The sequence below is a fragment of the Callospermophilus lateralis genome, chromosome 5 (assembly GCF_048772815.1).
Source record: "Callospermophilus lateralis isolate mCalLat2 chromosome 5, mCalLat2.hap1, whole genome shotgun sequence".
NCBI classification, from domain to species: Eukaryota; Metazoa; Chordata; class Mammalia; order Rodentia; family Sciuridae; genus Callospermophilus; species Callospermophilus lateralis.
The window spans coordinates 96,261,915-96,278,326 of NC_135309.1; the positions used below are offsets into that span (position 1 = coordinate 96,261,915).

A 16,412-nucleotide genomic window follows, 5' to 3' on the forward strand; every position below is an offset into this window, starting at 1 on the left:
GTGGGGGGAGAAAGCAACTGTAATTTCACCTACACAAGTCACACCACTGAATTTGTTCCTTTGGCTAAGGTGATGGTATTAGGAGGTGGAAAGAGGCTTTTTGAGTGATTAAGTTATGAGGGCAGAGCCCTCAAAAGTAGGATTTGTGTCCTCATAAAAGACACCCCCGAGAGACCCCTGACTCCTTTCACCATGGAGGTTACAGTGAGAAGACATCCATGAGGAAGTATGCACTCATCAGATTCTGAATCTGCCAGTGCTTTAATCCTGGGCTTTCACTCTCCAGAATGAGTAGAAATATATTTCTGTTTTTAAAAAGCCATTTAGACCATGACATTTTGTTACAGCAGCCAAATTAGACTAGGACCCAATATATATGTTAAGGACCCTGGCTTGTTATGATACACTAAGTTTCTACAAAATGAAATTTTAGTTGTAGAGCCAGCTCTTATTCTCTTATTTATTTTACTAGCGTAGTTCCTGAAATCAAATTTTTATGCTTTTCTAATATGAACATTTGGACCTGTATTTACTTAAGCTGTATTGATTTGCCCATGTGAATGACTTCTGCTCAGAGAAATATTTTAATGACATCAACATTTAAGAGCTTAATATGTGAAGCCTTCATGAATGGAATTAGGGCCCTTATAGAAGAGGCCCCGGAGAGTTGCCTTGTCCCTTTCATTATGTGAGAATGCAATGAGAAGACATCATCTATGAACCAGAAAGCCAACACTCAGCTGAAACCTAGTCTTGCCAGTGCCTGGATCTGGGACTTTCCAGCCTCCAGAACAGTGAGAAATAAATTTCTGTTGTTCATTAGCCATTCAGTCTGTGGTAATTTGTTATAGCATCTAAGCTGTGTAAGATACCAGGTTTTTAACCTTAAGCAAATTGCACAGCCACTCTAAGCCATAGTTTGCTCACTCATAAGGAGGGGGTCCTGATACTTTGTGAGGAATAAATGAAAAGGGATATGTGAATAGAGTCTTTAACAAAGTGTCTGATGCACAGCAAATCACACAAAAAGGATAGAAGTATTAGAATTATATATTTTATGTGAATTACATGGAAAATGAATATCAATTTTATGAAACATACATAATTTAAGTGGAATAAGAGTTTTAGGTACTACTGTTTTTATCAAGTCTATGAAGATTGAGGTTTATGTACTCCAGTGCAGTTAGATGTTATATGATCTTTTCCTTCCTTCCTCTCTTCTTTCCTCTCTTCTTTCTTTCTTTCTCTCTCCCCTCCTTCCTCTTCCCTGTTCTCCTCTCCTTTGCCTTTCCTGTTCCTCCTATAAAGTCTTATTTTAAGTAGTCTTGGAAGGGGAAAAAAAGAACATGTAAGGCAGATGATTGCAAGGTGTTCTGACTGGTGAGGAAGTGCAGTGCCCACAACTCAGCCCACTCAGTCACCCCTCCCTCCTTCTCATTCCCTAACGGCCTGCGAAAGGCACCAAAGAAATTCCAATGGGTTTCTAGAAAAATTCAAAATCATTCCCAGTTCTCTGCTTCTTGGGTTAAAGTGACTGGTGGAGAACTAGGATGACTTCCAAAGGTACTGATCTTTGCACTATTTCAAACTGCCTTATTAATCCACTATTTAAGTACCTGAGGGGAGGGAGGCATCCGAATTGTTGAGACAACCCGTCCAAAAATGACCCTTAGACAAGTCCTGTATAACTGACAAGAGAAAACTCATTCTGCACCTTAACATTATCAAGCAGTATTGGAGACTTTAGAGGCCCCATGACTGTCATTGATATTTTCGACATCAAGTCCCAGAGGGTTTTAAGGTAAGCATAGAAGTGAGATAGAATGTTAAAGAAGAAGGTCCTGGAGGGAATTTAAAGAACTGAGAGGTGGGCTCTTTTTGAGAGAACACTGCAATAGGTTTCATTGATTTGTGGGCTGAGAAAACAAAATCAGTTCAAGCTAAACTTCTTAATATGTCCAATACTAATTAAGACCTGCTTAAAATAATACATTCAAGGTAGAAACCTAAAAACCACCATCTTTTTAGATTATTTTTTATAATGAAAATAACAAAGAAATGAGGTGATACTAAAACAGTGTTATCTCAGACTAGAGAGGCAAAGACTGAGAGAAGATAAAGCTGAATCTCATGACATCAGAAAAGATATTGACAGGGCTGGGGATATAGCCCAGTTGGTAGAGTGCTTGCCTCACATTTACAAGGCCCTGGATTCAATCTCCAGTACCACACACACAAAAAAAAGATATTGAAAAAGGAAGACCAGCACAACTTCTCCCCTGGTTGTAGTTTCACTGAAATATTTTGAGAAGATGCCCAAGATTTTTTTTCTTTTGTGTGTGTGTGTAGTAATTTCTTCTCATTTTTCATTTTAATATATATGTCTCTGTTTCATACTTATGGAACAAAATTATAAGTCAAATTTTCCAATTAACCCTTATGATGTCAGGTACTTGAACAATAAAAATGATTTTTGGGGGACTGTTCGGATATTCAAGTCTCAAGTCCCAATTGCCATTCTCTGCACTGAATTTAATCATTTGAAGGGGTACTATATTCTAAGAAAAATGTTTTCCGTAGTTGCTGACTTCCAAAGCTAATCTTTTTTTTTCTTTTTTACTTTTTAGTTATTACTCAGTCCTGATTATGTCAAGAGAAAGACTGAGGTTTGTGTTAATATTTCCTTAACATGTAACACTTGTTCACATCCTTCTAACAGAGAATGAGAGTTCAGTAAATAACTGAATTTACAAGGAAGATGCGTGGGTTTGACAAAGTTTGAGGTGAAAAAAAGGAAACACTGAATTCATATCAGAGACACCATAGATATTTGCAATAACAGATCTGAAATTCACAAATCCAAGGTGTTCATTATGTTAGTTTACTCAAAGAGCAGCATATAAGTGGAACTCTGTATCATGAAAACCTGAAACATAGACTTTAAGAAAGGTTAATCTAAATTCACAGATGACAGGAAAATATCAAGAAGTCTTGAGTATATCCCTAATCTTTTGAGTTTCACATGACATGCCCCTTTATGCTTTTAGAATAGACAGAATATTGGATGGACCATGGCTCAAACCCACTGAACTAATTCTTGTGCCTTTAACTAAAATCCTCTATTTCTTTGAAAAGACCTCTTTTAAATTGCAGATGAAGCTGGTCTGGGGAAAGGTGTCCCTAAAGAGAAAGTAGCGTAAGTGCCCATGTTAGTGCTATCTTACTGTGTGCACAGGATAAATCTAATGCAGATTGAACTAATCTAAAGTTCAACATCTGTTTCATTCAAAGTGGAACATTTGAAATTCAATGCAAAGAAGGACTTTCAAGCCTGGCTTTTATTCTGAACAACTAATTGCTGTAGTCAGTTTCCAATTTTTGAGTCCATAAAACCCTTTAGCTAGTCCCAATGAAAGTCCCATAAAGTAGCATTGTAATTTGATAAATGTATTACAGGTTTCATTCTGTCTTAAAAAGAGCCATTGTATATAACTTAAAAAATTTTTGAATTTAGTAATATTGAATATCAATGATATTGAATGTCATGGTTAAGAGCCTGCATTTTTGGAACTGGACAGACTTGGAACAAAATTTCACATGTGATATTGAATGATTCTGGATGAGTTTTTTTTTCCTATAGAATGAGGATGAAAATAATACCTACCACACGGGTAGCATTAATGAACTAGTGTTTGTTAGGGGCATTGAACAAAATAATTTAAGTAAGCTCGTAGTGCAGTGCCTGGCAAAAGGTGAGGGGTCAAAACACATTAACTATAATTAATCATCATCAGAATAGTAGCTTTATTCAGCATTGATCTTTTGATTTAATAACCTGGTTTATAGAACATAAACACCCAGGTTAAATGCCTATTTACAAAGTATCACTTGAAATTTTCAAACATGCAGATGTTTGGCACAATGAAAATTAAAAAAAACAGTTTTTCTTTTTATCTGGGGTTTTTGATATTTCAACATCTATAACACTGGCAGCACAACATCTATTCTAGTCTTCATGTATTCATATTTTCTAAGATACTCACTTGAACTCCGCTCTAGGCTGGGTTCTATCCCCACTCCCTCAGGTAGTAGAATGCTTAGAACTAGAGAGTGAGAGCTGATAAGCTCACCTACTACATCCTTACCAACCCTACCACCTTCTATGAAAAGAGAAGAAGGAATCTCAAGTCTCAGGGGTGGGGATTGTTAGTGGTTTGCATACGTTCTACTGAGTCAGAATTTAAACTCTAACACTATGCTCATTTCATTGCATATATGGGTCTTCAAAACTGCAAAGGCTCAATGTTGTTCCTATATGTTACATTTCTTGGGTCTGATTAAAAGCTACATTTCAGATGATCCCTAAAGTTCCAAACAAGTCTTGATTTATATGCAAATATTATTTTTTCAAGATTTTGAAATAAATTTTACATGCTTTACAGATTTTTTGGTCTCTAGACTGATTTTATTTTTAATACATAAATATTCTATATTCTGTCTGAGGTGTGCTAAGAGACTGAAGCTATTATAGTCCACTTGTACACAGGAAAGTAGATTTGACAAATAATCTTCTGCCAAGGTTATTGCTAAACATAACTTAGTTAAGAGGTTTTGTTAATCACATTCTTTCAAATGCCAGACAAAAGTTTTTTTGTGTTTACGTAGCGTTGTGTGTAAATGTAAAATACCCATTTATAATGCACACATTTTACATCTATCATGGAGAAAAATCATCATACATGGTAAGTACTCATTTATTACTCAAAATAATTTATTTGTGAACTCTTGCATGTCTGTGTTGATGGTGTCCAGAACCTAGAATAGTGCCTGGCACACAGGCATTCAGAGAGAGATTTCTTGACATAGTGAGTGCTGTCTCTCCTACAGAGAATGTGCTATTACCTATCACTGTGCTTTATACAGCATTTTACCATGGCACAAAATTCAGATGCACACCAATTTTGGGTCTTGAAAATACTGTCGGAAATTAAAAATAAAAAAGTGTAACTCAGTTATTCCACATACTCTAATAGTACTTTTAAATTTTAAAGTTGTAATTATCTTATTTTAATGTTATAAGTAAGCTTCTTTTTGAGAATATATATTAATATTGCCATGCATATAGCTAACCATCATACAGTGGCAGAGTGAAAACTCTGCTGGCTCCACAAAACTTTTCAAAATGGTTAAAGAAGAATTTCTGAGCAAATAGGAATATTAGGTATCCTGAGCCAAAGCGGCTCAACTGTGTAAATTTTGTGAGGGGCACTGAAATCATTGTGGCCCATTTAAGAAAAGAAGATGACCATGAAGAGTAATGTGATAAATAATGAAAGAACAGGAGCATATTTCAGTTTTTTTAAATTGAATAATAATAATAATTATCATTATTTTTTTTTTTTGCAAAACACTGCTCCTAAGGTTGTGTCCAGAAGACAGTTTATAAATATATACATACATGAAAATTTTCTTTACAGGTAAAGTATTGTTATGATATCACCAAAGAGCACACCATTTGTTCTAAAAAAGTTCAACCAATATTTAGTTGGAAAAAGTGCTTTTTCAGATGATATATTAAACCTTAGGAAAAATCAGTAGCTAAAACCTAAAATGGCATGGAAAAAAGTCCTGTTCTGTAATTCTGTATATGATGCTGGGATTAGGCACGCAAGTGATGGCTTGATCTGTCAGGGGTAACCTGAAAACTGCTGACTTCCTGGATGTGAGCCAAAGGTTGCCCTTGGGGTTCAGATAAGCCAGTTAATCTCCTGACGGAAACAACTAGTCTAGACGTTGAATTGCTCTGGCACAGTACTTGTCAGGGATGCTGTGGAGTGACTACATTCTAATTTTGCCTACTGTGGAGTCCTGGAATTGTAAGGGTGTTTGGGGCAGGAGTATGACACAGTTGCTATGACTTGACAATTCAGCTGCTGAGAGAATGTTATATATAAGGTGAGGTATTGGGTTTGCTTGATGTATTTTTTTAAAGAACAATTCTCAGTTACCAATGGAGAGAAAATAGCTGCATAATAGGTCTAGCTTGTTTTATTCATGTGTAAGGATGTAATAAGGAATCTGTAAGCCGGTATTAGACTGTGCTTCTGATCCTCTGAGAGGTTCTTCTGACTGTGAGGATCCTTAACAGTTGTTGAGAGAGTCACTTGGGACTACTGTATGCTGATGACTGAATTGGAAGACACGTCCAAAATGAAAAGAGGACTTTCTAAAGAGCCAGCACAGAATATAGGCAGCGATTGGACATTGAGCAAAAATCTGACATAAAATTCTACCATTACCTGATTTTTTGATAATAATAATAATAAAAAACTGAAACAGATTACATAGCAGAATGGGTGTTTCTCAGGCTTGGAAGGCTTCAGAGCTAACATCTTCAGCCTGGAGAGAGCTGAAGACTCCAATGCGTGGTTGGATGTCACACACTGACATGTTTTGCACCATATCCTATTCAATATTGAGGACTTCCTTCTTTCAGGATGCTCAGAACTAGAAAGATGGACAAAACAGGTACTTCTTTTAATGATGTTACATTCCATCAAACAGGGCTAGATCAAATAAGGAAAGAATATTACCAAGAGGAAGTTGAACAGCCACCATTACATGGTACTTGGAGTTTGTATCTGTTAGCGGAAATGGGTAAGATTCTCTACCTTTCTAGAAGTCTGACTTCCCTAATTGTCTTATATTATTCTACATATTCTTCTTCTTATACTCACTTAAACCTGTGACTACTAGTTTTAGTCTGTAGACACCAAAGTTTTCTTTCTAGCCCTACGCTTATTCATGTTTTTGTAGCCAAATGTATCCTGTATTCTTATGAAAATGATGTAGGGGAACTTTGAAGAAAACAGTTCTTTTCTCCTCTAAACATGTCCTTCAGATGTGACCCACTTAGGTTTGTTGCATCATATTCCTCCAAAGACCAATCTGAATCTTGGAGTCTTCTGAGATCCCTTCATCTCCTTCAGTTTCACATCTAATTTGCTTCTATTCCTCTTGATTCCTCTATTATGGGCTGGGTTCTCTAGGATGAAGATTCCACCTAAAATCAACATCTTATGGAAGGGTGATGAAGGAAGCAGGATTAATAGAGCAGAGAGTCAAGCTGTGATGTAGGCCCAGTACCTTCAGCCAACTTACAAGGACCTTGGAACTAACACGGCTTCTGAGTAGTCCCACATGATACAGACATGTTGAGGCCTTCGGAAGGGGTTGTGGGCTGTTCATTTCCATGTATTATGTTATACTTTACTTTGGGATCACCTTTTTTTTTTTTTTTTTTAGATTTTCAAAACGTTTTATTTGAAATTTTCCAGAAAATTTCTAGCTATGCCCCATCCCCTATTCTATGTAGCCCTCTTCAATCTAAAACAAACATCATGCCACTTTGCTACTTTAGAATCCTCTACTAATTCACCATGATCTGAAGTCCTGGTTTCATAAAAGGACTATGAAGAAGCTTCATGAGTTCAGATTTCTCAATCTTATTAGGATCATTGCTGAAAACTGCTCCTGAACCAATCACAGGTGCCAGAGATATGGAGCTCTCTGCAGTTTTCAAAATGTACTGCATTCTTCTTCATGTCTCTACTTTTCTATCCAACTTTCCTGGAAAATCTTTTTCTCACCTTTATCTGCCTGCTGAATTCATTCTGATCATTCCTCAGAGTCAACTCAAGTTCATTTTCTGTTAAAGCACTCTCCCCCATTTCTAGATAAATTCAAGCACTTTCATTTCTGTGGACTCTCACCCATGAGCTATAATTATTTGTTTTCTCTTTGTCTCATTCTCTAGGATGTGAAAACTTAAAGGGTCAATAACATATGCTTTTGTATGTATGTAATAAATATATAAAATCACCTTGTGTTCCTAATGCTTAGTACAATTAAGGCAGGAAAATCCTGACTTCTACCCCATTCTGGACAATTTAGTAATACCCTATATACAAAATAAATATATAAAAATATAAGATATGGGGAGACAGGGAAAGAACAAAGAATTTCTATATTGACTATGCACTGTATCTTAATTAAATCTTTGATTTCTTCATTAAGGCCTTTATGAGACCCTTAGATAATTATTTGTCAATTTAGAAACATTAAGATTTTGTGAAATTTATTCTTAATGTACTTAAGCTTTTGCATGACTTTTACACACCTGTGGGATAAAAAACCCCACATGCTTGTAATTATCAAACACAGCTATTTGATCAGTGATAAAATGGTCCTGCCTGGTAAGGCGTAGAACTGAGAACCCAAACAAACCCTTAGGGTAGCCTCCTAAGATATTAAGAGGCATTTGAGACAGTCCTTGTGAGAATAACTCACAAGCAGGCAGGAAGTGCGTCAGGAGGTGAGTAGAGCAAGACATGGCAGGAGGGAGAGGACAAGGGCTGGTTTTTGACTAACATTGAAAGAAGTGATTAAGCAGATACATGAAAACTTTGAGGTGGTCCATCCAGAATTAGTGGGCACTGACTCACAGAAACTTGTATTCAAAGGCAGTTGACAACTGTCAGAAGCCTGGCACGAGAGGCGAATCAAACTTCTAGCTTTGTGGATGTTAGGATAGAAGCAGAGGATCAAGGAGAAAACTGGCACAGCAGGATGGAGATCCAGGGTATCAGAAGAGGACTGTGTGGCAGAGACTGTCTCACTGTGGACAAAACAAGAACTTACAGAAGTAGTAGCAAGATCATGGTAGGGCTGCCAGGAGATCCTGCTGATGCTGGGGATATTGAATGCAGTCTCTGTCTCTACAGGCTCAGAGCTGGAAACCACTGGGGAGGAGGAAGTTGTGTCTTTGAGAATGACTCTCAATGTTAGAGAGATTATGGATGATAAATTAAACTTCGTTTTAGTCAGCTATAGTGTCTAAGTTCTAATAAACACTATGAATTGCCAAGAAATAACCTAAGGTCTATTTAGGGAATATATTTGTGACTACACTAAAAAAAAGAATTCCTTAACTAGCCCTTCCCTACTGTACTTTAACCTGTGTGCTCTCTATAATTCAGTGAAGAAACGGTGAAGGAGAGCATGTATTTAAAAATATACATTTAATCTGTTCTTCAAAGTCAAAGCCTAAGGGGGTAAAGACACTGTAAGAAAGTAGGAGGGCCCAGTATCACTTTTTTTCGCCAATTTTTAAAACTGATGCATTTTAGTTGTACATAATAGTGGGATTTGTTGCTACATATTCATACATGTACACAATATAACAATGTAGTTTGGCTCATATCATTCCCCTGCAGGATGACTCCCAAAGGAGAAAGAAAAGCATCTTTTGTCCAAAACTAAAGCAAAAATGAGGTCATAAGACAACGTTGTTTCATGTTCATAAGCAGGTCATAACTAAATGACTACACGTCTTAGAATACTTAGATCAGGATCAACAGAAATCAGGGAGGGGAAGGCAAGTCTCCCTCAGTGTGCTCCACATCTGCTGGGGACAGTTAACCATGTAGGGGCATCGGGGAACAGAGAGTGAATCCCTACGTCATCTCTGCATTTGCAGAGTAGGATGCTTATTTTGATTTCTAGGACAGAAATTATTTTTATCAATACCCATACCTTGGATGGTTCTGTGATGTGTCATCTTGGTGAAGCTTGACTCTCTCTAGAGTTCAACACACTTTCTCAACTGTGCTTCTTGCTAGGGTGGGCCTCAAAGAAGATTATAAAAGTTGGAGGTCAGGAATGTGGCAACAGCACTTAGTAGGCACACAGACCTTCTTCTATGTCTTCAAGTGTTAGTCCAGGTATTGTTCTGAAAGAGGTTTCAAGATGAACTTGTAGTCCCAAGCCATTGATTTTTGAGTCAAGTAAAATGGAGAGTAACCAGGAAAGTTCTAACTTAATCAGGAGGAAGTCACTTAAAGAGGGACGAGGCCAATCTAGAGAAGGCAAGACTCCAAGAAGCACAGGGTAGAGAGAAACAGTTCTACATTCACATCTTTGGAATAAAGCAGCAGTCAGACCTACAGTTGTTCTTTCTTCCTGCTGATCATCCATCAGTTTCCCTGAGTCCAGAGCCTAGAATGTATTCATCTCCATGTTGAAGCTGCTCCAGATTCTGCAGAATATCCTTGTTGAATTGACAAATGCCTTGGTCTATCCTTATGGGGTTCTAGTCCATTCTTGTTGGATTCCCACTGGCCTGTGCACTCTAGGCTGTCTCTAGGAGAGACAGCCTTACAAAGGCTGCAGAGCCAAGAATTCCATGTAATAAATCCACACAAGTGCACACACACACATAGTTATATGTGTATGTATGAATAACAATGTATACATATTTATGCATATTTATGTATCTGTATCAGTATTTATAAACATATACAGAAATGCATCTAGAGTATTCATATTGGTTCTTCACTGGTGGAAACTTAACTTTATTTTTACTATTTTTGTATATTACTTTATGGTTTGTGAAGCCCATCTACATGTTTTATTATATTATGTCATAGATAAAAAACTGTGGCCCAGAAACATTAAAAGACTTAACTGATGGCACACAGTGTGTAGGGAACCCCATGGGTCATCTTTGGCATTTGTAGAGTAGGCTTAATCAAGTGTTGAATTAAAGCTCATGCACCCCAGTCTGACCACGTTGCCTATAATGGCAATGTGTTTGTAGTGCTGTGTAGAAAAATATTTATGATAGTACAATAAAAACTTATTGGGGGATAAAGGAAAAAAAACATACTGCAAATTGGGTTGGAAGAGTAAGTTCTCTTTTTATATTCCTAAAAATTATGTAGAATTCCACTTTTGAGAGAGTAAATTGTGTAATTAATTCTAATATTTACAAAAAAATTAAATCTAAATTAAGTAAATTCTTTGCTCTTTTATATTATTGTACTTGCTGCAGTAAGAGTAGAGAGGATAGGGAAGGCTGAGTGAGGAGAGATCTTAAACAAGTAACAGAAATGAAAAATCAAAGAGTAAAATAATACATCTATGCAACAGGCATTCTGTATTTGCTCATGTGTTGCTTAGATATAACCATTTCTAATTTAAATGAGTCCATAGCAGTTATGCTCTGTAGAAATATTTAGTATCTTTACCAATGAAAGTCAGTATCAAAAGGTTGTATATTTATAAATCTTTAGATATAGAATATACATATAATTTTCCCACTGTGAACAACAATAGGTATAAAACCCTGGACTAAGGGGACACTTTAGGAAATAACAGTAATTTTTAAATTGAAGGGGAAAGGTTGAAAAAGATGTGCTTGGCATGAAGAAGTAATATCTAACTCTTCACTGTTGTGCTCTTTCAATCTTCACACAAACTGAGAAAGCCACAGCCCATATAAGAGTAGAAATATATTTATTTAATCTTTTTTTTCTGGGTAAAACCCACCTCTTTCAGTGGGGGACTGCAATTCCACTCCAATCAGTCCTAGTGAGGAACACTAATTACAGAATAATTGCCCAGGCCACAGTGGGTGGCAGGGCAGTGAGGACCCACAAGGAGGGAACATCTGACTTAAGCAGGGCCAAGGAATCCCCTCTCCCAGGCCCCCCCCCCCCCCATATCTCATACATGTGTCTGAGGCAGAGGGCTGTTCCTTTCCATGTGGTGAAGGGTTGACAGTAGTCCACAGCCATGTCTTCCAGAGGAGAGAATAAAAACAAATTCTAGAGAGCTGCAGGGGACAAGGCCCAAGATGGAAACCTGATATTCCCACTGGGTGCCTCCAGCTAACTTTTGGATAACTATGCATTGCATTTCAAAGAGCAACTGAAGAGCCCTGGGGAGTTGGGATGGGAAAATGCTCTATTTCTAGTTACTTGCATGCCAAACCTGAAGTTGGCCCTGCCTGCTTCAGGGCCCATCCAGAATCTGAGGCATTTGATTAGAGCTTGCATTCTGTGGCCTGCAACATTTACATGGAATGAGTTTAATGTTCACACAAAATAGTTGGAACCATAAGAGTTGGAAGGAAAAACTAAAATGTACTTAATTGCAAAGTTTCACATATCTTTTCAGCAAAAGAAAGGAAAAATCAGGGAAAAGTTGTGAGAAAGTATTTTGAGAATTTTTTTGAATGGTCCCGGTTATTTTGTAGTCAAGGGACTTGGGCCTCATGTGAATCTGTAAGTTCTCAGAGGGCATTGGTAGCACTAAGAAAAGGGTGGTTAATTTGCAGCGGATATCAGCTTTTGTGCGAAGGCAGATGTACTGTGGCATACGACGCAGATCACTGTAGTAATTGAACCATGGCTTTTGCATGCTTTCGATCTCAGGCTTGTCTCTATCTGAAGCCTATGGAAAGTCTTTTTCCATTTACATAACAGGGCAAAAGATTATTACAACTAAAATTAGATCCATGAATTGCTATGCATAGTGCTCTGTAGCATAATCAAATTATGATAAAATAGCCTTTATTTCTTTATAGCTGTATAACATAGTTAGGGCCTTTAGCAGTTTGTTTAAAGTAAAAGGGTGGCAGTATTGTCTTATTGTACTAAAGCTTCGCTGAGTTTGAGCCAAATTGACATCCTCACTTGACTATCATATAGGGAGGCTTATTCGAAGAATGGGGAGGAGCCTGATAGTCTAATTTGTTTTTCCTTCTTGCCACCCCTTCCCCAGTCTTTTTTTTTTTAATTGGGTCATTTTGCTCATGAGTTTTTCCTGCTCATCCTTATCACTCACTGTGATGACACGATTCTGAGAAATCTGTTCCTGTCAATTTGATGTGACCAGATAAAGTAAAAAACGGTCTGCGTTTCCAACCCTGGAGAATCCTTAGCTGTTTTCCTCCAGATTCAACACAGAGCAAACCACACAAACCTTGTCCTCAGACATAAATGTAGAAGTAGGGAGGGAAAAACACACTGAGAAAGTTGAGGAAAGAGATGTGGCAGTAGAGGAGGAGAGAAAAGTGGAAATTAAACCTAACAGGGGACGATGAACAGAAAGAAAAGAACAGGTAAAATACTACAAGCAATTGATAGTAAAGAAGTAATAGAAAAGAAAAACAGAGAAAGGGCAAAATGTAAAGCCAAGGGTAGCTTATACCATGGTGTGAGATCAGATTGCCATGCTGTGTTGGGGTTCTGAAAGTTCCTCCACGACTCTGACTCCATCGAGCCGAACCCCAGCCCCCGCTCGACATTACCATTGAGGCTGAAGGTAGCTATAGCTGCAGAGGCAGCATTTTCTCCTAATTTAATTTTCAGTCCCTGAACTTAGTTACCGACTCTTCAGAGCCTGAGGGAGGATGAGCCTTTGTTAAAGCCTTGGCCATTAACTTTCACTTTTCTTTTCAACCTCATTAGATTTCCTGAGGTTTAGTTCTAGACCTAAAGCACCATGCTGTGGCTAAACTATGTAAAATAACATTTTTGGTGAAAAGAGGCACCTGCAAAAATGTCACACAAATTTTGACTTTGGTTGTATCCAGCAACGTCACCAAATGTAGTCCTTGTGCAAGTGACACAGTAATAGGGTATGAAGTTTGGCACAGGCTTCATGGAGGTCACAGTCTGTGATTTTCCTCATGACATCCTGCAGTGCAATGAAAACCCAGAAACAGTTCCTGTCTGATGGGATGGATCACTGCATTAGAGGGATAGCACACCCATGCAGACCAGATCCTGTTTGAAGCAGAATTTGAAGCAAGATTTGGGCTGCCTATGTGGCTTGGTCCTCACTAGACATCAAAATTCTGATTTCATTTTCTGTGTGTGGGAAGATTCTTTAACTCAGAACATTGAAAAAAATGGCACTTTTTGATTTCTTGAGAATGTCTAACAGCTAGAATGAAAACTATGGGTGTTTGTGAACAAGGATTTACAATGTTCTGTTTGATTAATATAATATATCCTGTGATCAGTCAGGTTCCATGTGGTTCAGGGAAGCATCTCTATGCTGTCCCAGTCTGGGAGTCCTGGGTTGGTGACTTTGTCCCCAGATCTCAGGCACAATCAGGGAGGCTTTACTGCCTCAGGACTCACTTTGCCACTTGCAGACTCTCTGTGCCTCTGGTCTCTGTGACAGCTGTTTTCTCGCCACTGGTGCTGCATTCTGACCTTTATGGGACATAGAAGGACATTTCGAAGCCATCTAAGTGGGACAAGTCCCTCCTGTGAGGAGTGTGAACCTAATTGGATACACCATCTCCTTGGTGCCTTGGCACATCTATGCAACACCCTGGAATTTCTCCAAGTGTCTAGTAACAGGGATGTACTGTGGAGTCAGTTGTCCAATATCATGTAGATCTGCCTGTCTTGAAATACCAGCTGAATAAAGATCATTCTAAAGGATATATAATGATAGATGAATTACTAAAGGAAAGCTTGGCTAAAAAGATGGCTACAATGTTTTATATCATGTTGTTCTTAGATAAAGATTTAAAATCAGATTTAATTAATAGAAAAATGTAACCAGATTTCATTTGGACTTATTCCAGAGGAGTGTTTTACAAACTTCTTTAAAAATATACAATATAAAATGCATTTTTACATTATGACCTAGTTTTTACAGTATACACAGTTTTTGCTAAGAAACAATGTTTTGTGTTCTGGTTGTTTCTATTCTATTTATATCACTTAAAAGTGTTGGTTATAACCCATCCCATGTACTTCATACTCACCAATAGGTAGAGACATACATCTTATAAACTACTTTTCTAGATTTTGGAAAAAAATAACCCAAAGGAATGAAAAAATTCAGACTTCATGAAAATTAAGCAGCAGACATGAGCCTAAGTTCAAAAAACAGAATGGATGTTTTGTTCTTACTATTTTAAGTAGTGGATTTAATTGATGATTTTTTTTTTAATCTTAATGATAACTAACTACTTGATGTTTAAAACCAGTTTTCAGGTGAATGAGCACAGCATTACAGCCCTCTATGATTGTTATCTTATTTAACCTTTAAATTAACACTGTGAGGTAAATAGTTTATTGGATGAAGAAACTGTGACTGTGAGTTAGGCGATTTGCTTCAGATCATGGCAGGGTTAGTAAGTGGTTCAGTCAGGTTATCTTAAGTTCTGTGACTCCTCCATTGCTTGCCCTTAGTGAGGAATAACCAATCAGCTTTTCCCAATGAGCCCCTTCTCCTTCCCTGTCCCAAACTACTCAGGTTCCATTCTACTCTTGGCTACTGCTTAGACCAGAGGAAAAGTGGGTTGTTAGTACTCTAAATAGACCTCATCTCTACATCTTCTGACTTGACATTTTTATACTCTAATGGTTGGCTGATATAATAAATGACTCAGAAAATGTTATAAGAAAATTGAAAAGTATACCAATTAGTAAAAATAACTAAACTAAAACTAAATTCATTATCCTTTCTAAAGACAAAATGTAATTTGGAGGTATTACTGCTTCTAATAAAGAAGACATCATTAGGTAATACAGACATCATATTGGAAATACAATGGCTAACAAAGGTCACCCCCTCCCCACTCCCTGTCTCCCTCTGTGACCCAGTTGTTGGACTGGAGCTGTAGTTTATTGCAAATGGCCTCAAGTCAGTGAATTTGGATCTGAGGTAGTGAATATGGAGTAGATGGCTAAATAAATATACACAAAAATTATATTCATTTGTAGGACATAAATGGGCACAAGCTGAAACATGAGACATATATCCAGAAAATATTTAATTTACCAAAGAACAAATTTATAGGCAAAGCAATCTAGAAAAGACCAATTCACAAGCTGAATCAGCATAAAATATGTTTAAGTATGTTAAATAGACACCTCTTTATGAATCCAAAAATTAAGTTTAAAAAATTTACATTAATAGCAGACATTGAAATGTAGGGCATTAACAAAAAAGAAAAAGGAGGAGGACAAGGAAAAAGGCAAAGAAGAAGAGGAAAGAAAAAATGTTAAGGAGCCAGGTGCAGTGGCACATGCCTGTGATCACAGCTACTTGGTAGGCTAAGGCAGAAGAATCACAAATTCAGAGGTACAGAGAGTCTGCAAGGTTAGCCTCAGCCAAGCAGTGAGATCCTTTCTCAAAATAAAAATTAGAAAGTACTGTGAATGTAATTCAGTGGTAGAACACTTGCCTGGCATGTGTGAAGCCCTGGGTTCAATCCCTACTACAGGAAAGAAAGGAAGGAGAAAAGGAACCAAGGGTACAGGAAGGAAGGCAGGAAGATGATAAGGAATATAATTTATTTTCCTTAACTTTTAATTATGAACTTCCAGAAATTTGAAAATATAGTAACTGACTTATCAATTTTAAACATTTATGTAAATTGTGTGAGGAAAGATGGCATATTTCTCCTTCATCGAATTGGGCAGAAGCCTTCATATTCCACATGCCTGGCGAGGTGGGCTGGTGTGGGTGGTGAATGCCGCTGCTGCTGATGTGTTTTTCCAACCCTCCTCTTCTCCTGGCACATGGGTGAATAAAGCTTC

The 16,412-nt window shown here is 37.5% G+C and overlaps 1 pseudogene; it reads right to left on the reverse strand.

The window, feature by feature from the left end:
* LOC143400468 (heterogeneous nuclear ribonucleoprotein A1-like) overlaps positions 1-14,060 on the reverse strand; it is a 101,460-nt pseudogene extending 87,400 nt beyond the window's left edge.
* Positions 14,061-16,412: the final 2,352 nt, after the last annotated feature.